Source organism: Mirounga leonina, unplaced genomic scaffold, assembly GCF_011800145.1.
Source record: "Mirounga leonina isolate KUSES-001 unplaced genomic scaffold, KU_Mleo_1.0 Mir_151, whole genome shotgun sequence".
Taxonomy (NCBI): domain Eukaryota; kingdom Metazoa; phylum Chordata; class Mammalia; order Carnivora; family Phocidae; genus Mirounga; species Mirounga leonina.
Window position 1 is genome coordinate 19655427 of NW_023270377.1, and position 24890 is coordinate 19680316.

Sequence of the window (24890 nt, forward strand, 5' to 3'; positions counted from 1 at the left end):
AAAGAAAGAAAGAAAGAAAGAAAGAAAGAAAGAAAGAAAGAAAGAAAAGAAAGAAAGAAAAAGGAAAGAAAAGGGAAGTCATTGGGCCAAATCTCCATAGTCAAGTAAGACCATGCAGGGAGAAAAGGAATGAATCAGACAGAAAAATAAGTTGGGAGAAACCACCATGTCTGGTAATAAGGCAGCAGTCCTCAAAGTAGTAAATCAGTTTTATAGCCACCATGTAAATTCCAATTCCACTACCAGTTCTATAGAATAGGAACCCTACAATTTTGTCTTGCCCACTTCCTAATGGGCTAAGGCACAACTGGAATTGGAATAATGCACAAAATTATCCCAATTTAGAAAAATCTGTAAAATCCCCATTTTCATTACTATCTACAAAGAGAAAAGTCCAAGAAAAATAATAACACTTTTGAGCCAAGGAATGCCGAATATTGCCAGCAACCATCAGAAGCTAGGAAGAGGCAAGGAAGGAGCATGTAGAGAGAGCATGGCCCTGCCAACACTTTGATTTTGAATTTCAAGCCTTTAGAACTGTGAAGGAATACATTTCTGTTGTTCTTCAACCATCCAGTTTGTGGCAAATTGTCACAGCAGTCCTAGGAAACTAACATAACTCCTTTCTCCCCTGCTCCCTGTGGAAATCTTCTCTCAGAAAAGGCATTGATGGTGGCACACTCCTTTCTAGGGAAGCCTGTGGTGAACAAGATCAAGAGAGGACCAGCCATTATGGCTGCAAAGAAAGCTTTTCTCGAATGCCCATTGGCAGCAAGGTATTCAGGTCACTCTGTGTTTTATGAACCCTGAAATCACTCCATAAAATCTGCACTGCTGATCGGCCAGTCCCTGCTTTGCAAATTAGGAAAGGAAGGGCAAGGATAGATATAAATAACTATACTAAGAGTTTTTTATATGCCGGGCACCAGTCTACCTGCTCCTCATGTAATATTCCACCCAGACCCCAACAATTTTCTGAGGTAGGAGATGATTAGTATCCATACTTTAAGGATGAAGAAGTTGTCTCAAACCCCTGAAGAAGTTGTCAGGGGTTAAGTTAACATGCTCAAAATCTCACAGTTAATAAGTGATAGAACCAGGATTTGACCCCAGACAGTCCCTGATTGGCTATTAAAAGTTTAGAGACAAGGGCATTTAGTGGCCTCTCAATCCAATTTGGTGTCCAATTAAGAATAGCCTGCATTAGGTTCCCAGGAAATGGTGGTCCAATAACAGGGGGCTCGTTGTCCCACCTGACAGTCCTCCTGTGGTAGAACAATCTGATCAGAGGTGTCAACTCAAATGCCTTTAGGAGCTAGGAAAAGAATGTTAGTAGTAGGTAGGCAGGATGGTCATGGCCTGGGGAGAGCAGCCCATCTAGAGGTGTTCAGCACCAAATAAAAAAATAAACACTGGGGAGAAACAAAGGTTTCAGTCACTGAACTGGCCAGGGAACCTCTGGCCAGATTCAGTTCAACTGAAGGAAGTGCCCAGGACAGGACCCAGAGCTGTGTGGTCACACCCTGAGCAGGCTGTACTGTTGGACCCAAAGAGTGTGGCTCAGGCAATTATGATGGCCTGCTCTCAAGGGCCAGTGAGGCCTTAGGAAAACAGAAAGAAAAGAAGGAAGAAAGGAAGGAAGGGAACAAGGGGAACAGAAGAGATTAGCTGTATCACAATATCTGATCATTCTGGGTAGTGCCTTGGGGCAGTTTTTCGTTTTTAATTGGTTACCCCTCCCCATGATTTCTTGTTTATACTCCCACCATTCATGTATACAGCAAGTTTTATACTTAGTGCTTTAGGAGAACCATTCTACAGGACTTCCATGCTGTTGTTTCTGGAAGCAAGACCTACTGAAGATACTAGAGTGTAAGGACAGAGGGGAGAAGGCCATGGAGAGAAATGTGGAGAAAGAAAAGGGTTGACTTGTCTGCAATGGAATTCTCCAAGGCAGAAGGGTGGATTAGAGTGAGGTTTGGGGCAGCTCCTGATGGAACACAAAGGGGTGGAAGAATCTTAGAGAGACAGCCAAGGATTGCACCTGGTGACATGTCCTCAGCCTGACATTTACAGCCTCTCCAGAAGTTCTCTCCATGGCTTCAAGCATAGCATGAAAGTAGAAGAGAGAAGGGCCCAAAGGGAGCATAAGGACATAGAAGTAGACATCTCTACCATGAGAGAATGGACAGCCCACCAAGGCCCATGGGTGCCTCTTCAAGCAGTTGGCCCTATGTAAGATCCTGAATACTCAGCCCAGTCCCTGAGTGGGAGTTGGAGATGAAAAATAAGACTAAAGTCCTAACACCCCAGACTAGGAATTGAAGTTAATCTAATTCATGAAAAAATACAGATGCAGTATTTCTCCACACTTAGGTCCATGGATTGAGGTTGGAACCAGCAATAGTTTTACAGCCAATAAAAATCTTTCATTTGGAACCATGCTTGGTCACTGGGAGCATAGTTTGCTTGGCTATCTCAGAAAGACCATGCTATACCATAGACAGAAGGTATCAAACACCACAAAGACTATTCAACACCATCTCTTCTCTGTCCCCTTGCAACCTGTGAACACCATTCAGGCCACCAATGGCCTGTCATTCCCCAGCTGGCCCTCAGGCACACTTCCTGACCTTCTCTTCTAGGAATGAGTCCAGGGCTCTCTTTCAAACGAAGCCATGTTTTAGTACATGAGATTAGCAAAAGAAACTTCATCTTGCCTCATTTGGAAATTCTTTTTTGGGGTGAGGAGATCCTTTCTAATAGGGGACCACAGTTAGAAAACTAGGAAGATATCAGGAGGGGATAAAAGATAGATGTGAGCACCATGCCCCTACTTGGCACACATTGGACATGTTGCATGAACACCAACTTTCCTTGCCGAGTACCCAGGTCTGAGATGAACATTAAGGAGTCACAGATTCATGCCCTGACCCTTGCTTCTAGCTAAATAAAGTGATCTAAAGTCTCTGCTGAAGGAAGTTCAACTGAAGGAAGTTGAACCCCCTTCCATGAAGGGGAAGAGTGAATTTTGAGTACCCACTCAGTAGCTACATCTAATTTATTGGTCTGTAAATTCATTTACTCTCCTGGAATCGTGTAATTGTGCCATTAAATACAGAAAAAAATTAACATGGAGCTTACCTTTATGGAGGGAAGGGCGACAGCGATAAAATTCATGCATAGGAAACTGAAATTTGTCAGGGACACAGAAAGGACACCCTATATGGAGGGTCTTTTGAATATTTGACCCATTCTATTTTCACCAGAAACCTCCTTGTGCTGGTACTGCAAGTAGAACCACCCTGAGCCATGCAGAAATTTAAGGAAAATAAAGCAAGTCTATCCTAAATTCCCTTTATGGGTGGTGCTTAGGGAGTGGATGGGTCACAGATGGAGAAGTCCTACAGCTGGCCTCCAGGAACTAAGGCCCAGCCTAAATTCATTTGTCATCAGGAAATATAGTATACAGGCAAGAGGTTTATTAAATTATCCAACTAAATTGTCCATCATTTCTTCATTCTCAAAATCCTAATTTCTCTTTCACTCAAGTTTTACTGCTATTATTATAGCAAGTATTATTTCTATTATTTTTTCCTTAATCCTTTGAAAATCAGCACTAAGCTAGGCCCAAATGAGAGCAAAGTAGACCATCACCCTATGGGCTCTGGGTGAGTGGAAGAAATGTTGGGGTTAAGTCCTGGGTTCTGGAGTCCATTCTGTCACTAAGCTAATCTGTATCAATAAAATGAAAGGTCCCAACTCAGGTCCCAACCAAAGCTGGTCTCTTGGTTTAGGGAGTCCCATGCCCTCCCCAGAGTCCTGCCCAGACCAAGAGAAACAATGGAACCCAATAGAAGGGACACATAGATAGGCATCAGTCCACTTAGACATACCCAGAACAACACTTTTTAGATAGGACATGGCCAATCGCATTTGCAGACTAGAGTTTTCTAGACCCATACTTCCTTTGAGAAGGGTTTAATTTTCCTAGTGGGGTGAAGGAACAATCCCTAATTCCCAGAGCAAACCCATCATGAAACATGATCTGGGCCCTTCAGCAAGCCGTCATAAGGCCTAAACCCCAAAAGAAGCCTAGCAATGAAAATGAGAGGAAATTATATGAACAAAAATAAATATTTCTTGCTACTATTTATGTCTGTCATAAAGATTCAGTTGATTGTTGTAACTTACCATATGCGCTCAAGAGAGCAAATACCACAAGAACCAAAATCCATTATTTCTCTCAACCACCAAGCGCCAGCTGTAAACCAAGACACCCTGGTTCAGCATTACTGCTCCTCATCATGGGCAGCTATTCCCAGGTTGTACTTGGGTTTGGACCAAAAGTCTGAGTATGGTCATTGTGCAGCTGATGGGTTTGTTTGGCTCCCATTCAGATTCAACACCATGGACTCTTCCCCAAAATATGCACATTACTATGATGGGACTTAGAAAATACAATTTTCAGTTTTAGTGAGAAAGATTCTGATTTAGACCATGAACTCTACAAAGTCAGGGTTGTATGTTACATATTCTTTACTTCCAAGAAGTAGCCTAGTGGTTACCACATGGGGATAAGTGCACAATAGCTTCTGAAGTGAAGTTATGAGTATTGTTGGTAGTATATGCTGTCCTCTCCCTGCCTGCCCCACATACATACACACAATCCTTTATCTAGCTCCTGCCAGGCTCTGCTGTGTATTCCAAGCAAAAGACAAATGGCAGCTTCATGCATGTATACACATGGAGGCTACTATAGTGCAATGCCCTGCCCACTACCTTCCCCAAGAATGGAGCTCTGTCTTTCAATGAAGGGAGAGAGAGCTTCTGAAAAACTCTTCTCACTTTCCTCTTTGTGTCTCTCCTTGGTAATACCTGGAATCTGGAAATCTCAATAGGGAGGCATCCTCAGCCTTAAAAGGTTAAATGAGACCTTAGAGAAAGAGACAAGGTATGACAGCTTAAGACCTATGGTGGAACTTGTCCTAAAGGAGGAGGATCAAAGAGAAGGGAACAAATCAAGATCTCTGTACTGTCCAGCCCAGCTCACATGGTTTGGGACAGAACACTGGTCATATGGGGCAGCATTTTGCTGGAAGGTTTCCTATTTCTCTTCTCAGGAGCCAAACCTAATAGGAGATAATTGGACAAAGTACCAGGTGCCAGATAGTAGAAAGAAAATTTCTACCACCATGTATGAACCTCAAGCAGGGCTTCCCAGCACTCTGAAGGAGATAATTCTGTGAGTCTTACCAAAACCTTGGAATCAAGAGGCCTACACAATGATGGACAAAGTTTTAAAATAAGTTGACCCTATGTTCCAGTTTGCCTGGGACAGTTCCAATTAATGCTTACCGTTCTAGTGTCTTATCCTGCTTCGCAGGATTTTCCCTCTTCTGACAAAGTATCATCATTAATGGTTGCATTAAAGTCAGCTAAAAGGGGTTAGATTGAATTCCACTTTGGACTTCCTCCTTCCATCATGGTCATGTACAGTCATATATATACACATTTTAATACATGATTACATTTGAAAATGACCAGCAATAATCCATCTCTATTTTTCTGGCTTTTCCCATGTAACATAATGGACATCTTTTTCTTAATGAGAGCATGTAAGGTGCTCTCTGATGAAATAAAATTCTTGGACATAAGCACCTTGGGGAAGTTAACTTCCTCAGTTTTCAGGTAGTTGTGGGAAGAGGATTCAGTGGTTGTACCCATTTCAGATGCCTGGTGTGCCAGTCAATTTCTGTAGGCTGTGTCATGTGCTGTAGAGGTCGACAGGCCACTGCTTGATGGGGGTCAGTAGGAAGTGTGCAAATTTGTAGGTTAATATAAACATGAGACTATTGGAGAAAACAGAAGCTGAGCAGTCCTGCTGGGAAGCATATAGAGTACCAAATATTCTTGCCACAATAGCTTGTTTCATTTATTATATGATATGCACCTATTACTATTTTTTTTAATTTTGATTGTTTCATGTTTTTCATTTTAAAAAACCTTTTGGAAACAATAAAGTAAAAAATAGGAGTGTAAGTTTAATGAAAAAAGTAGGTATTGAATTCCCATTTTTTAAGAAAGTTGAAAGGGAACATGAAAATTGCACAAAGGGTTAGTCAACATTAGCTCTCCATCATGGGGGCTGTGGTCATATCACTACCCAAGTGGAAACTAGAGAACACAAATCTGTTGAGGAATCATTGGTATCTCTCTCAGAAGTTAGTGGTTATTTTTGAGAAGAATGTGCCTGAAGACAATAATTTAACCACATGGTTGTAGTGTGTTTATATATTGTGTGGTGTGGCATGACTTTTCATTCAGATCAAATGACTCTCCTAAATTCATTTTACTCATTCTTGATTCCAGTTTGTCTTGTGCATAAGTGAAAAAAAAAAAGAAGGTAAGTTGTTATGTGGACATTTTATTGACAGAGGAAGAGGCCAAAAAATTGGCTCAGAGGAAGAGCCAAAAATTTTATTGGCACATGGTTAAAGAGGCCAGTTTTATATAAATGTCATGGATACTTCAAGCTGAAAATCAGTTCATTCCAATTACTGGGTTTTTTTGCATATAATTCACAGAATCAAACTAAAGCATTTTAAAGTTCATTCTGTTGAAAGTGAAACATCTGACCTGATTGTAAATGTTGTTGTAATTTCACTTAGAGAGTACAATGTTGAAGATACAATTAGTTTTTGAATGTAAACTATCTGTGGAAAATGTCATAGTGAAAATAGTGTTATTACTCAAGAAGTCAGTGGAATAGAAATATATTTAAATTTGTTGTCATGCACAGATAATTTATAATTTTGTTCAAACAAACTTCAAAGTTCAACATTAAACAGTAGTTGTAGGCTGGAGTATCTCGTAGTGCCAGAAAGTATGAACATGCTAAAAAACACATTAATGGGGGTGAAAGGTAAGAGCCAACAGAAAGAACTGGTAATGTCCAGGGTTCCTGGGTGGTTCAGTTGGTTAAGCATCTGCCTTTGGCTCAGGTCATGATCCTGGAGTCCCAGGATTGAGTCCCACATTAGGTTCCCTGCTCAGTGGGGAGTCAGCTTCTCCCTCTGACTCTCCCCCATCTCATGCACTCTCTCTCCCTCAAATAAATAAATAAAATTTTAAAAAGAAAGAAAGAACTGGTAAAGTCCAAAGTGGAAAAATTTGAGCAACATATATATAATATAGTATTGGATTATAATCCAAAGTATAAAAAGAAATCCATAAGTCCATACTGATATAAATAAATGGATGGATAAATAAATAAGTGGGAGAAAGGAGACACATATTATTTACATAAATAATTTATTTAGACACTCCCTCTTATATAAGGAGTTTAATGCCCTACTCTTGCCCTTGAGTATGGGCTGCACTTAGTGACTGACTTGGGAAGAACAAAGTGACTTTGCAATAGAGAACCCTGGCAAACACTAAATTAGTTAGGTGATCAAGATCCCCAGTGATAAGTCATGTTAACAGCATGTGCCCCTGATGTGATGCAATGAGAAGGGCACTTCCCCTGTGTAGTCTTCTTCCCCCAAACTCATAATTCCAGTCTAACCATGAGAAATACATCGGACAAACTCAGATTGAGGGACACTCTGCCAGATGCCTGGGCAGCCTTCCCCCAAACTCTCAAGGTCATGAAAAACAAGGAAGGGCTAAGAAATTATCATAGACTGGAGAAGACTAAGGAGACATGACATGACATGACAATCAAATGTAATGTGGTATCCTGGATGGAATCCTGGAATAGAAGAACATTAGGAGAAAAACTAGTAAAATCTGAATAAAGTGGGGAGCTCAGTTAATAGTAATGGTGGTTTCTCATGACCGAAATGTACCAATAGTAATGTAAAATATCAATAGCTCAGTGGGGGATACTGAGGGAGAGGTACAGGGAAATTCTCTGTACTATCTTTAGAACTTTTCTACAAATCTAAAATCTTTCTATAGAAAAGTTGTTAAACATAGTAGCGGGAGTAGAAAATTTTTAGAAATGTTTTAATATACACACAGAAAAATTCCACAAGTTTTTGTGACAAAGCACATATTTAATCCAAAACAACAATTTAGCATGGCAGAACACATGTTTGCTCTTTGCTGCTCCTCATGAGTAAAATTTTTTAAATATTTGATCCATTAAAGAATTAGTAAGTCAACCTAAGAGCTGTAGGTTAAGGGGATTTAACTTTTTTGTAAGCAAGTTCTCTACATTTTGTATGTATTTGATTCAAAACATATTGGAAATCTTTCATTAAAGTATTTAATGAATGGAAAGCCAAGAACATCAGCATTTGGAGTTTTTACTGAATTTTAGTTGTTGGCAACAAAGATTACAAACAGGAAGACACTGAAATATAGCCTGTGAAAATAAAGGAGGGGGTACTAAACAAATTTTGGGAGGTGGTGGGGGAGAAAGAGAGAGAGAGAGGAAAGATTTTCCATGAAATGAAATACTTGGGACATACTTATACTAAAAAATACCTCTTGTTTATCTAAATTCATATTTAGCTGGAATTCCTGTTTTTATCTGCCTAATCTGGCAGCCCTAATTGTGGAGAGAAGGCTGGCTTCCAACCCAGCCTCATTTACACAACAAACTTCTGTTAGCCTGGCTCTGTCTTAGGTACTGGGAGTAAAAACATTAAAATATATGAATTTATTGTTGAGAGACTCTAGTCCCTAATAATTTACTGTGCGGTCTTGGAGAAGTCACTTAGCCTCTCTGAAATCTGTTTTCATCCGTAACATGGGTATAACTGCAGTCTTAGGCTAATTTGTGCACAAATGGAGCTCTGAAGGAATTTTGGAAAAGTCTGTTATTAGACAAACCTGTTTTAATTACTCCACCAAGTATTTTTGGCAAACCTGAAACTAGGGCAGATTTGTGGGCCAAGTCCCCTACATATGTCCTGAAGGATCCAATATTTTTGCCAGTTTGCCCTGTTTTAAAGAGTTGGTCTCCTCCCCATCTTGTTAAAACTATTCCCCTAGTCTGAACCTCATCCCTGGAAAGAGGCAGGAGGAGCTCAAAGCCAACAGCAGCAGCAGAGTAAACAGTTGGACCCAGAGACAAGCAAACTCCTCCTTATGTCACCACAGGTCTCTGATGGGGAGAATGATGGGAAACAAGAGGTATAGTGTGACTAAGCTCTGGAACCCCCGAAATGTGAGCAGCACACAGCTCAGGAGGCTGCTGACTTCTTAGTGAGTATGCCAAGGCTGAAATGCCCCCTCAAAGTCACTGCCACTAGGCGTCAGATGGGGTAAGCACTACGGGACAGTTGGATCCGATCTCCAACGTCCTGAGAGAGGGAGAGATGCATGCCTGCCCATCACTCCTCCACCTCCTCTACGTCCACCATGAAGCTGATGAAGTCTGATGTCTACTGGACATAAGTTAGAAGCTGGGAACATTCTGCTAGCAAAGACACCGCAGTCCAGTTGGGGAGACAGAACCCATGCCACGATGCCTTGCATTGTCTTTTGATGATTTTTATGTATCAGCGGCAAGCAGCAAGTCAATCACTGTCTGACTTAGAACTCTAAGAGGATTATTATAGTAGAAACATTTTTTTTTCTTATGACAAAATGCTATAAATAGTAAAGGATGCTGCTTACCTTGTTTTTCTTGTCCTGGGTAGCAAATTGTTATTTAAATATATTCCTAGATTGAATAAAGCTGGAGAGGTATCCTCCTCGAACATTATTAAAATTGACAAAAGTATTCATCAGGTATGTATTGTGGATATGGAATGAAAACCATTCACAATTTTTTCAGCACAAAATCTACAAAGATGAGACTTCCTGTCACTGGAGATCTGGTAGTTATTCTCCAGTAATGCCTTACTCCAAATCTGGTGTAAACCCTTGGTCCCGGTGGCCAAGAGAAGTCACTCCATCCAGGAGGGATTTCTTTGCTTCCAGATCCTGCTACAGTGACTCTCTGTCACAATCACATCCTGCCTGTCCCTTGCTTGTGCTTTTTGATTTGCCTTTCTTCCCTGGTGGTCCTTAACTACTCAGTCCTTGCTAATGTGATTGCTCAACATTCACGAGACTACCATGATTTTTTTTTTATTTGACTTCTAATAAAGTTTTCTTTTCTGATATGCTTCCTAAAATATTCCATTAATTTGGGACTGGCTTTTGTCCATTGCTTGGGCCTCCCATGCTCCCAAGCTGAGTCTCTGCCTTACATTCGTGCTCTGCAGTGAGAAGCAGAAGGGAGGTAGGTGGGTTATCTACAACTACCCTCTTGCCATCTTCCACCTATATAAATGCAGTTAGCTCTTCTTTTTCCCCTCCCTTTATAATGTCAAAAGAAAACAATTGGACTGATTGTCACCAAAAGTCGGGTGCACGTTTGGGATATCTGCTCAAATACAAGCTATGGCACAGAACATGGAATTTGCTTTGGAGGGCCCTGGGGGAACCTGAAGATAGTGGGCAATCATCCTCAGAGCATGTTCCAAGGGCTGTGGATCCATAAAGGGATTAATAGGATATGAACAGAGAAAACAGTGTTTTCAAATGTAAGTCCCCAAATAGAAAGTCACAGCACAGATGTTGTTTTACCCATCAGAATGACTTCTAACAGCCCTGGGAGGCATGTGTGTGTGCACATGCACAGTTATTGTACATCATGTGCTAGGCATAATATAAAGTATGTTCTGTGAGTTATAGTCAATGATACCTAAGAGAGTTATATTATTACCAGGCCTATTTTACAAATGGGGAAAAAGGTCCAGAGAAGGTAATAGCTGTGTGACCTTGGAGCAAATAACTCAAGTGGAAAGTTAAACTTGAAATGCTGACTCCTTTAGAATCACTTTTTGAAGCCTGTACTGAAAAACTAACAAGGATGCCACATGACACAGCCCCTCTGTAAGCCCATCGAGTGCTGCCCAGGTCCCCGCGTACATGCTGCTGTCTGTGTGAGCATCACATGGACACTCACTCCCTTTCATCTGTACTGGCTACTCAGCCAGGAATATTGGGCAGACACGGGCAGAAGCCGTGCTATCAGCTGTCGTCTGACCTGTAGGGAGAAACATTCCAAATACAAGGTAGCGATTTTAGCAGGATGTAAAGAGGAACTATCCTCCCTGGAGGTTTGAATGACATCAGAATAGGTAAGCAGGAGAATCATATCATTTACTTTCCAGGGGAACTTTAAAAATAGCAGCAGCTTCCTTCTGTTGGAACAGTGGTAATAGTATATCTAGGTCACGTCTGTATGTGATGCCAAATCAGCTATTGTAATGCATCAGTGCAGGAAGTAAATGCAGTTTATGTCAATACTGCACAAAGTTTAAGCAATTTGGCAGTTGTCAGTTTGCCTGGTAAATCTTGACAGCAGGTGACTTGTACACTAATGTGCATCATAGGGCTCTAATTGGTCAGTTTAGTGTCGAGCATGATCAAATGGAACATAATGTTCCATTTGCCCTGGGCAGTGGAAAGCGATCAGTGTCAGTATACTCATTCATTCATTAGGCACCCACTACTTTCCAGACATGACACTGGGTAGCTGACCTCATGGTGCAACCGTAGCACATCTTACTCCAGATAGGATGCTGGGCACTGGAGTTACAGGATGGATAAAATGCATTCCTTGTCCTGGAGAATCTCACAGCCCAGTGGCCTGGGTTCTAGTTTCAGCTCTACTATTAATAGCATCATGTTCTGTACAAATGACTTGACCTCTTTCTGGGTCTGATCTAATCTGTAACACGAGAAGAGCAGACTGAGACCCCTTGCCTGGGATGGGCATAAGTTTACATGGATGTTGATGCCATCTCTTCTACTAATATTTGGACTACTTCTACGTACCAGGCATTGTGTTTTGCAGAGATAACATGACAAGGATGCCATCCCTTTCTTTGAGAAGTCCTGTGGGAGGGAAAAACATTGAGGCTGGAGAGTGGGGTGTAATGTTGCATTACAGAGGTAGACATGAGGCATGAGGGCATCAGGAAATAGGCTGTCTAGAGGAAAGCTCAACTGGGTCCTAGAGATTAAGGAGAAGTTAGTTAACAGATTAAGGGGTTAGGAGAAGGAATTCCAGGCAAAGAGAAGATCATTAGCAAAGATCCGGAGACAAGAGGGTGGTTTTGGTGTTTTTTTTTTTTTTTTTTTTTTTTAGAATTACAGGCAGTCTAGTATGAATGGAGGGGAAAGGAGGGAAGAGCAGAGGAAGGGGAGAGGTGGGCAGGGAGTTTAGAAAGACAGAAGGAGGGGGATGCGAGGAGAAGGAAGAAGAGTAGGGAAAGTAGGGGAGAGGACACGTATATGGGATTATGGAAAGTGTTGAGAGGCAAAGTAGAAGGGAAAAGCAGGGACCAGATCATGAAGAACTATATCCCCCATGTTTAGGAGTTTGGTCTTGAACTTGGGACAATCAGAAGTCACAGAGGGCTTTCAGAAACAGAATTCTGAGGTTGGAAGGGAGCTTTGGGGTCCAACATGAGGAACATATACTGGAGGGCAGTCAGAAAGAGCAATGCAAAGGTTGCTGGATGACTTGGGTCTTACTGGAAAAGATTTTTTCTCTCCTCCCCTCCCCTTTCCCTTCCTTTCTTTTCTCTTCTCTTCTTTTGGGTGTTGGGGAGGTCCACAGAAGCTTCACAGGCAGGAAGGAATGCAGTGCGGGTGCTCCATGGCTCTGAATACAGCAGAGGTAGTTTTGTGACTGTATAAGGAGCTGGTGACATCCATTCTTGCTGAAATTCCTCTCTGTCAAGACCAGGCTCCAGCCCATAAGAAGGCAGTGACTGCTTGGAAGTGACTCATCATGGGTGGCTCAGATGATACCAGATTCTAAGAATCTTAACTATGTGGCTTGACTGAGTGCCCTTGACAACTCAGTTGTTTCTCTTCTTTCCTTGTGTGGTTTTGGCCCAGAAGAAGGTGCCAGGTTTGGTCATATCCATCCTCAAATCCTGTAAAATATTTGTATAGGGCCCCTGGAACCCCTGGAGCCCCATGACTCTACGCATAAAGGCCTGAGCTAAATGCAGTTGAAGTATTTTCAATATAAGGCAAGTAGAACTGAGGGGGAGCTAAATGCCAGAGGCTTTACTTGAATAAATAAGAGGATCTCATTATAAAATATGCCCCATATGAATAAGAAACTTTAGTACCTAAGTAATTAAAGGGCAAGTACCAGAGGTGAACATCAGCAGGAAAGCTGCAGCACGAAGTGACGGAAGAGGGAAGGACAGTGGAGCCAGACTGCCTGGGCTGGGGATCCAGTCCCACCACTGGTGAGCTGTGAGGCTGGGACAGGTCATGTGGCCTCTCTATGACTCAGTCTCCTCATCTGTAACATGGGGATAATAATACCACCAACTTCATGAGTTGCTGAGAGAATTAACTGAGTTGATCCTTGTGAAGTCCTTCAAAGCAGCTCCTGGCACATAACAAGTGGTATAGAAGTGTCTGTTAAATAAAAACAAAGAAAAAAGTTACCTTTCCCTTAACAAATAAGTTGTGCAAGCATTCCTGGAGGGGAGGCTGAGGGGTGCAATGACATCTTTTTTGATTCTGGGTGAAGGAGATCTGAAAATAGGGAGAATGTGTGGCCAAGGGCACATAGTCATGCTGATCCGGCACAGGGGTCGAGGATGTCTCTCTGTTATGTCTTCGTAATAGAGAGTCTGAACAAAGAATTGGACAAAGAAGGAAAGGAACTTTTCTTTTAAACCCTTAGATATCAGGCTGAAATTAAACCTATTTAGGTTAGCACATGGAGAATAAAATTTCTAAAAGTAAGCTTGAGGGGGAAAAAATGTTAAGAGACCCAGAGTTGGGTAGTTAAGAGAAGAAAAAGTGGAATAAAAATAACTCTGCACCCCCATGCAATCCCACACAGGCAAAAAAATTTATCCAGAGTGTAAGGCTGCCCCTGCCTCCACCTTTCAGAAGATAAGGCTCTCCCATAAGCTTGACCCAACCCAACCATGATCTCTCTGCTTTAGGACCTCTGTGCTGGCCACAGGACAAGGGATAACTCCACATTGTCTTTCTTGTTCCACTAGGTTGTTCCTCCTATGTAAGACTGAATCCCTGGCAGAGTTCCCTGAGATCTGGTCCTAGGCCTGGGCCAACAGAAAACACCAATTCATAGTTCAAGTTTGCTGTGGAATAGTGTGATTTGTCTGGGCTCTGTTTCTTTTTGCTTTTTCCAAGCATCTTCTCTTTGCTTCAGGATTCTTGGATCCCCCTTTGTACCATTGCTCCACGGGACCCATGGTCTCTTGGTGTTTTCTGGAGAAACCAGAGAGACAGTTTTAAGTTCGCAGTCATCAGTTCTCCTTATAACATTTTCTAAGTCATTGAATAGTCTGTTCCGGGAGTCCTTGACATCACTACCCAGAAGCCATCTGCATGATTAATAAAGATAGGTGTCCATCAAGGGAGAGGATGGAGGAGACAAAAAATCAGGGGTTCTAAATCTAACCTCCATCCCCATATACACACCCCATGCTCCTACCACGTGTGCACGCGCGCGCGCGCACACACACACACACACATTCTTCCCTCATTTCTGGGTGTGTAACCTTAGACAAGTGCATGTCACTATTATTGGCTTTGATTTACTTATCTGTAAGTGGGAAAAAATAGTTTCTGATCTAAACATTTTAATGAATACAATAACAAATTAATTGCTAATACTTGCATAGCATTTTATATCTTATGACTGTTGTTCATGTCCAGCAACAATTACTTAAGCAGGTCATTACAAAGAGGAAGATGTGAGACAGGTGACTTAGTGAAGGGCTGTGTGAAGACAGGAAGGTTTAGTCCTTACATAAGGAATTTTCTATCCAGTCCATGGAAAAGTGTCCCTAGCCTTCTTTACCCAAACTACTTAGTTCATGGTTGTTGTGCAATAAATGATAATGGCAAACAAATGGCAAGATTCTGACCCTGGCCCTGAATAACAGTCCTGGAGTAAAGAGCCTGTAGACAGATACTTTATTTTGCTTTTGTTTTGATTTATCTCTGGTCTACACATACACACACACACACACACACACACAACATACATACACTATTTCCTATTTTGAATGATACTCAGGAGAGTTCAGAGAGAGCTGTATGTGCTATAAAAGAAGGGTCCCAGGATAAATAAATAAGTTATTTTATTTTTTAAAATTTTATTATGTTATGTTAGTCACCGTACAATACATCATTAGTTTTTGATGTGGTTATTTTAAAATCTCAATTTAAAAAATCCAGGTAAAATTCCAAATAAAGTCCCATTTTGGGCTGTACATCAAATAAAAGAGTTTTAATGGTAATGATCATTATACACCGACTGAAAGAAGCTGAAGATTCTTCATTAAGAATCTTTTTAGTGACTTTGAAACAGGGTTGTTGTTGTTGTTTCAAACAGTTCTGTAATGAGTAATCTGAGTAATATTCCATCCTTCCTGGAGGCTGGGGGATGAATGACATCAACACTCAATATCTCCTAAACCTGAATTTAATGTTCTTACATTGCTGTGAGCATCAAAACTGAAAGCTGTCATACAGCTGTTATTTCTAATGGGACTAACAATGAAATAAAGATGCCATCATTTACTGTGAGGAACAAATGAGAAAATGTATGTAAAATGCTTAGTAAGATATCTGCTATTTAAATGCTTTCAGCAAATATTGGTCTTTAATAATGATGATGGTGATAATAAAACTATACTTCTTTCTCTGTGCAGGATTTTTTATGCAGGCCAGGTGAGAACAGATGTTAAGAGATAAGAATTTGTTTAAAATGAGTTCCTAAGAACCTTTCCCATAGCCAATCCCATTTTCCTGAACCTTGACTAAAAGCCTTGAGAAAAATTGAGAGCCCGTATTTTCCCTACAGCAGAGTTAGTCATCACCAGTCTATAAAATTAAACTGGTTATTGGCTTAAAACACTGATAGTCATCAGAGGTTTATGGTTAGTCTGTGAGTTGATTCATTTGATTTTTTTTCCCCATCCTAAGATATGATTTTGGTCACTCCGTATAAGAACACAAAACAAGAAAGAAAGCCAGAGTGGTCATGGAGGAGGAGGAGAAGGGGAACCTAACTTGAAATCTTCACTTGTTAAGACAAAAAAAACAAATTATCTTTGTTCTTAAAAACTGGTGGCAGGGGCAGAGAGACATGAGAAAAGAGAAAGGTATTGAAGCTTTAGATGCAAAAAAATATTTGTATAAAGATTACACTTGAAGAGCAAAAAATCTTCTAGTGCCAGACTTGCTAAAAAACAGGTTGGAGGGCTCTGGGGAGCTATAACGGTGGTGGAAAATGGGTGCCCTTATGCTGTGTTGAGTAAGCTATTATGGTTAGCCCCATTTTTTAAAATTTTCCCTTGAGTTTTAAAAATTAATAATTTAAAGGATTCACATCACATTTTGGATTTCTGGCTTCTTTTGAAAAGTCAGGAAATGAGGCACAGCACAGACTACCCTCCTCCAGAGCAAATGTCACTATGTCCCTCCCTTTCAGTATGTGCTCCCCAGCTTGTCATAACCTGAATTCTACTTCTTATTGAGTTTACATGTAACTGGCCTTGATTCTTTCTATGGTCTGCCTGTCCCATGTAGGCACTGGAGTTGCAGCCCTCGGTTCAAAGTCATTGAAGGTTGTCTATAGGAACATGGTAAAAAAGGTGACTTCCAAGGAATGAGCTAGCGAATAGTCCTTCAAAGGCACCTAGACTTAGGGGACTTGATGACAAGAAAGATGCATTTTTATCTTTGTGTTCCAGGACTTTGTAACTCATTGGGTCTGTGTACATTTTTAAAAAAATGAATGGTTTATAGATATTGACAAACTGATTCTGAAGTTTATGTGGAGAGGTAAAAGACCCAAAATAGACAACAAAGTATTAGAGGAGAACAAAGTTGGAGGATTGACACTGTCAGACTTCAAGACTTACCTGAAGTAATCAAGACAGTATATTATTGGTGAAAGAATAGGCAGATAGATCAGTGGCACAGAGTAGAGAGCCCAGAAATAGATTCACATGAATATACCCAACTGATCGTTGACAAAGGAGCAAAGGCAATACGGTGGAACAAAGATAATCTGTGTTGGAACTGACTAGACATGCAAAAAAAAAAAAAAAAAGAATATGGACACAGACCTTACACTCTTCACAAAAATGAACTCAAAATGGATCATAAACCTAAATGTAAAACATAATACTATAAAACTCTCAGAAGATAATACAGGAGAAAACCTAGATGACCTTGGATATGGTGGTGACTTTTTTTAGACACAACACCAAAGGCATGGTCCATGAAAGAAATAATTGATAAGTTGGACTTCATTAAATTAAAAATTTCTGCTCTATGCAAAGCACCGTCGAGAGAATGAGAAGACAAACCACAGACTGGAAGAAAATATTTGCAAAAGAATATCTGATGAAGGACTGTTACCAAAATATACAAAGAACTCTTAAAACTCAACAATAATAAAATGAACAAGCAGATTTTAAAATGGGCAAAAAACCTTAACAGACACCTCACTAAATAAGATATGCCGATGTTAAATAAGCATAGGAAAAGATATTCAACATCACATGTCATTAGGGAATTGCAAATTAAAACAACAATGTGATACCACTACACACCTATTAGGATGGCCAAAATCCAAAGCACTGACAATACCACATGTTGGTCTGGATGTGGAGCAAAAGTAGCTCTCCTTCCTTCCTGGTAGGAATGCAAAATGGTATAACCATTTTGAGAAACAATTTGGCAGTTTCTTACAAAACTAAACATACTCTTATCATAAGATCCAGCAATCGTGCTCCTTGGTGTTTACCCAAAAGAGCTGAAAAGTTATGTCCACACAAAAACCTGCACAGGGATGTTTATGTAGCTTTATTTATAATTACCCAAACTTGGAAGCAACCAAGATGTCCTTCAAGGTGATTGGATAAATAAACTATTATATTCAGACATGGAATATTATTCAGTGTTAAAAAGAAATGAGCCATTAAGCCATGAAAAGACATGAAGGGAACTTAAATGCATATTACTAAATGAAAGAAGTCAATCTGAAAAGAATAAATACTGTATAATTCCAACTATATGACATTCCTGAAAAGGCAAAACTTTGGAGCCAGTGAAAAGATTAGTGGTTGCCAGTGGGGAGGAGAGAAGAGAGGGATGAATAAGCAGAGGATAAACAGGATTTTTAGGGCAATGAAACTACTCTGTATGATACTATAAAAGTGGATACATGTCATTATACATTTGTCCAAACCTACAGAATATACATCACCAAGAGTTCACATTACAAAGGTGAAGTAAACTATGGACTTTGGGTGATACTGACATGTGAAAGTAGATTCACCGACTGTAACAAATACACCACTCTGGTAAGGGATGTTGATTGGTGGGGGAGACTGTATGTCTATTGGGTACAGACTATGAGAGAACTCTGTGTACTTTCCACTCAATTTTGCTGTGAGCCTAAAACTGCTTTAAAACATAAAGTCAATTAAAAAAAAAAATAAATGAATGAGCCCAAAACTTTACTGAGTATATGGTGGGCAGAAAAAAGGGAATAAGGCAAGTGATCATGTCCCTGCCCTCAAGGCATTTGTAATGTAATTGCAAAGATAAGACAACATTTCCATAAAGAGGATAATATTAAAAATATGTGATCAAGTAAGATAAGTTCATTGAAATTATTTTCTATCTATATTAGTTCCCCTAGGGTAGAAATCTTAACACCTAGCACATAGGAGATCAGTTGAAGTCCTAAAGTGAACAGAAGTTTGTGGTTAGGGGCACCTGGGTGGCTCAGGTGGTTAAGTGTCTGCCTTCAGCTCAGATCATGATCTCCAGGTCCTAGGATCGAGCCCCATGTCAGCTCCTAGCTCAGGGGGGAGTCTGCTTCTGCCTCTCCCTCTGCCTCTCCCCCTGCTTGTGCTCTCTGTCTCTCTCTCTCTCAAATGAATAAATAAAATCTTAAAAAAAAAAAAAAAGAAGTTTGTGGTTAAAAAAAAAAGAAGTTCTGTGGTTAAGTATTAACTTTTTGGAGGAAAAGGTACTTCTCTCCCCCACCTTTTTTTAATGGAATCATAGCCATAAAGACTTGGCTCTTTTTATTTTTTTTATTTGAGTATAGTTGACACATGATGTTACATTAGTTTCAGGTATGCAGCACAGTAATTCAACAATTCGATGTGCTATGCTATGCTCATCGTAAGTATAGTGACCATCTGTCACCATACAAAAGTATTACACTAACATTGACAATATTCTCCATGATGTACCTTTTTTCCCATGACTTATTCATTCCATAACTAGAAGCCTGGATCTCCCACTCCCTTTCACCCATTTACCCATCCTCCCACTCTTCTACCCTCTGGCAATCATCAGTTTGTTCTCTGTATTTATAGGTCTGATTCTGCTTTTTGTTTGTATATTTATTTTGTTTTTTAAACTCCACATATAAGTGAAATCATATGGTATTTGTCTTTCTCAGTCTTACTTAGTTCATTACCTAGTTCATACCCTCTAGGTCCATCCATGTTGTTACATGTAGCAAGATCTCTCATCCTTTTTCATGGCTGAATAATATTCCATTGTCTCTATATATCTTATCTTCTTTATCCAATCATCTGTTGGTGGACACTTGGGTTGCTGCCATATCTTGGCTATTTAAATAATGTTATAATAAACAAACTTTTTTTTAAGATGGAGAACTCTCGTTCAATGAAAATCTTACTGAAGTCCAAATGGAAAGCAAATAAAAATGGATTTGTCCTGGTAGAGCAGGAGGGTTGATCTTGGTTGGTACCTTTAGTTCCTCACTCCTCTGGCAGCCTCTGAGTGAAGATCCAAGGAACCAAATTTTAAAGCAATGGATCTAGGTGCTCCATTCTGTGTCCAGATAAGGACACAAGGACTTAGAATGGGGCATGACCCAAGGGTACAGAGGGAGAGCTTTTTTGTTCTGATTTCCAGTTGGTTGCTCATCCCACATATATAACTGCTGTCTCTACCACCAAAGGACAGCTTCACGATCATGTCCTATGTGTATATGCACAGATGGCCTCAGATGGTTGTTGTGTCTATGTTGAAGACAGTAAATTTAGTTCAGCCAATTTCACCAAACCACTGGTTGATTCAGTAGAACATGAGAGGGTGTTGAGAAATCTTTCTGACCCTTTGTTTTGATTTTGGCATTGGGTAGACTAAACAATTGGTTGACCACCTGAATGGTCACTTCTCTGCAGTTTAAGATACACCCCAAAGCCCTTGAAGCTGCTTTTGGTGAGGTAGAAAATGGTATCAACTCACAGGGCTGTTAATGAGTGTTAAATAAAACAGTGGATATAAGAGGGCATTTATAAATACACGGATTCTGTATTTTCAGGAGGAAAACTTGTGGCAACAAGATCGGGAAGATTGGGTCAAGATAGAGTCAAAAATTAAATCCTCAGTGGCACAGAGTAGAGAGCCCAGAAATAGATTCACATACCCAACTGATCATTGACAAAGGAGCAAAGGCAATACGGTGGAACAAAGATAATCTGTGTTGGAACTGACTAGACATGCAAAAAAAAAAAAAAGAATCTGACCTCCTAATTCTTAGTCCAGATGTTTATCCTTGTACACCACCTATATCAGCAAAGATTTAATCTTGACCAGGGTCAACAAACCATAGTTGCTTTCCAAGTTATGGCAGCCTACACGTAGGATATTGCAGGGAGGAGGCAATTTTTTTGCATTCTTTCCCCTCACCCCACAGGAATTAATCACCAAGAATTTCCCTCTTCTTTTCAAAAAGTAAAGAATTCTGACTTAAGTCCTTTTCTCTAACCATAGAGACCCCATGACAGTTTTCTATGTACTGGGGCTCAGTAATCTCTTATTTGATTTTTCGACCTCCCTTTCACATGCTTCAAATGTTAAAGAGATGTGGGTCAATGTATCATCAAGGATGGATGAATGGAAGTAATTAAGAAAAAGAAGAAATAATAAAATATTGGTTTAAAAATTGGATCAGGAAGTTTCTTCTCTATCAGTGATTATAAGTTAGGTGTAAATGTAGCATACAGATGCTCTTAGGATCTTGTCTTCAAGGTGGTTCTTGTGAAAATATATCTTTCTACGACAGCACATCCAATAGCATTTTCTGTGATGATGGAAATATTCTATATCTGCACTGTAGTCACTAGCCACATGGTGGCTATTGAACACTTGAAATGTGACTAGTGTGACTGAAGAATTAAATTTAAAAATTGTATTTGATTTTAATTAATTTATATTTAGATAACCACATATGGCTACTGTATTGGACAATGCAGTTCCAGAATATAGTATATCTAAGCTTATAACTATAGAAGGTTAATATTTACTGACTCTATATTGTTAAGGAGGAAAATAATAATAAAACTTAGGTTATCAAAAAGAATTTTATCCCAATTTTATGTTATTTTTAAATGTGTGATGGATAAAAAGGATATATTCAGAATATTAGTAATATGGTCTCTGAGAATGGAATTATAGTTGTTTTTGCTTTTCTGTATTTTCTATTTTCTCTAAAATAAACAATTTGCTATACAGTTTTTAAGTGGTTGTTTATCTGCCCACATACTCCACCACTATTCCCAAGCAGTGTTTGCAAAAAGTAAATATTTATTGTATTTAGTTGAAACACTCTTATGTAAAAATCTCACGGCAAGAAATGTGCACAAACTTGCATGAGAGTAGGAAGATAGAGAGATGCAAAATGATCTGGGTATGTCACATACAGACATGAAGAAGAGTGGAGACAGAGAACCCATACCAATTCAGGCCTTGGGTGGGCACCCTGGAGAGCCCCGGGGATCCCAAGGGCCTGGGAACCCAACTACAGCCCATGATTTCAAGAAGATCTCTTAATGCAGAGGTGAGTCATGCCCCTAGTGGAGTGGATCCTGAACCTGGGACTAAGCCAGTGGGAAGTCAGACTTAGCACACCCTCTAAAAACAGACACAGACCCAAGCTGAGGCCAAAACAAATGCATTGCATCATCTTGGGTTATTATCCTCTATCAAAGCCTCTATCCCTTAGGAATAAAAATTGGGTGGTGGTGGAGAAAGGGGGAGGAGAGAGGAAGTAGGCTGTAAATATGTTCTGCTGCAGACAGATCATTCCTTTGGGATCATGAAGTCATTTGAATGCTGATGCTGAAAGGGACCTAGAGGGGTCATTGCATCCATCCCCCTGCCCCTATGGCAGGAACCCACATCATCTCAACTAGTTGTAAAGCTTTTCTGTGTTGCCAGCCCTGCTGAGACAGTGATAAGGACAGGAAATGATTTCTTGCATTTTAATATACCCAGGTGATATTTTATACTCGCTATTGCTTTGCTAGAAATCTATCATTCTATTCTGTGTATATACAAGTCCATTCTCACTCCCCCATACACACTGTATGTCTATTCACTTATGTGTATATTATTAAAGTACTTCTCTGGAGATAATTTCTTTCTTTTTTTCTTTCAGGTTTCTTCAACCAAGGTAAGGTGGAAAAGGGAGAAATTTGAACTAACACTGGTGTAAATTATACTGCAGGTGGCCATACAATAAGTATGTCTTGATGATGGAGTTAAAAAACAGAGCCCAACTTTCTTTAATCCTAGATTCTTTATAAATGTATGGCCAAAGTGATACAGAGAAAGAAGATTGGGATGACTCTTCCTTTGTTTCAATAATTCCCTTCCTCATAGCTGACCCCAAATTATAGAACCCACTGAGCTATTTCCTCACTAAGACTTGGAGAAATTTCTTATGGATTGGAATACTCCCCTGTATTTTTTTTCCCCCGATCAAACCAAAAAATCTTCATAAGAAGGGGGGAAAAACACAAAATTTTCCATTTCACATATGCCATTTGAAACCCAGTGGATTTTTCTCACACTAAACTGGTTTTAACTCAAAGTCTAGAATTTCACTAATGAAAATATAAGAAGAGAGGCAAAAGTGAGATAGAACCAGGATGAACCAATCAGTCTCCAAAAATAAAGTATGAGGGCACACATTTTCACTCTCAGGACCTCACCCGCTGCATTGATAAAATCCCATTGCTCTGACCAGGGCAGTGTCCTGTTCTGTCTGTACTATAATAACCCCACTGATTGTTCTTAGGAGGCAAAGAACATTGAGATTCTGGTACTGCAACTGGGCTAGGTGAGATATGGTTTGGATGGAGAAGGGGATGAGGCAGGGTATGTCTCAGTAGCACAAAAGGTTGGGTAGAGGGAAAGAAGAAGCAACATGAGCTGTCTAGGCTAAGTTGAGGCCAGAGACATACTAACCATGCTGAAACCAAAGTTCTATGCTGGATTATAGTATTAAAAAAGGAGGCCCTGGGATACTAGCCTGAGGAATCTCAATTCAATATGGCAGGCAACTTGGAATCATTGGAAGCTCTGAAACAAAGGGATAATATGGCAAACCATGCCTTTGAAGAATGTTAATGTGTCAGGAGTGTGCAGGCTTATTTGCAGAAGAGAAGAGAGATTGCAGGCAGAAACCCCAGTAGAAAGATGTTGCAAGAATCCTGGTCAAAAGTGGTAAGAGCTTGGAGAGGAGGCTGGCAACAGGGATAGTAATAAAAATAATAATATAGCTCACATTTGCTGACACTTATTACTTGCCAACCATTGCACTAAGTCAGCAACACTGACCCAAAACCAGACAGTAAAGAGAATCCAGAGACAAGGGCCTTTGCCCTTCCCCATGTGGGCATGGGTCACCAGTGACCTTCTGATCAACCATGGGATTGGCTGAAGGCCCTGCTCTTCCCTACCTCTTTCTTCCACCTGCTTTTCCTCAGCCACCTCAGGCTCCTGCACCCGGGGGACAGGCTGACTTCATTTCTTTACAAGTGCACCATGTAATTCCCAGCTTTCGGTTTCCCTCGGGTCTGGGAGAGGGGTATGTTGGGGAAGACAGCAGCAGTAAAAATGTCTCTGTGAAGGATGGGACCTTCAAGGGGGTCTGAGAGCCAGTATCTGCCAAAGGCCACTGGGAGGAGGGGCAGGGAGTTCTGACGTCAAAGAGCCTCCAGGGTCCTGACACAGAATGAGATAATGGCTTATTTCCTGAGGGAGTAAACCCTCCTTGTCCCTAGGTTCTGGTATAACTCAGGGCACTAGGAGGTTAACCATAGATGAGAATCTTCTCCTTGTTAGGTTTGCCTTAGAAGATGTGCATATGTGTCACATACATATGTTCATATATGCATGCTTTCTCTGGGTAGAATTTAAATGTCATTACCCCGTGTCTTCACTTCCTCTTTCTTCTATATCTCTTCTCTTCAACAATCATGCCTTGTCCTTTTCTTGAACTTTCTCTTCTCCTTCCTACCCCAGTGAGTTAGAGAAACCTTAGACTACATAACTTCCATGAGGGGAATGAGAGCAGGTAACGTTTCTATTCTCCTCTTTCCCATGAAACGCATCAAATTAGAGTCAATTACCCCATAATCAAGTTAAATAGGTACCAGGGGAAGGCATAAGACTCTTCCTAATGGTCTGAAGTGTGGGATTCAGGTTCATTGAATGAAATCTCAAAGAAGCCCATCCTCATTTATGACATGCTTATCAGTCCTTACAGGTGCTCAGCAAGAACCCCCCCCCCACACACACACACATACATTATCTCCAGGTCTCCAGGTAATGCCTCTTAAAGTCCTTCTTCTACAGAGGATCTTGAAGGAAAGAGCCAAAACTGTAGCTTTCCTGAGTGGTTATTTTCAGAGCAGCCAGGGCTCCCCTTTTCTTTCTTTCTTTTTCTTTCTTTCTTTCTTTCTTTCTTTCTTTCTTTCTTTCTTTCTTTCTTTCTTTCTTTCTTTCTTTCTTTCTTT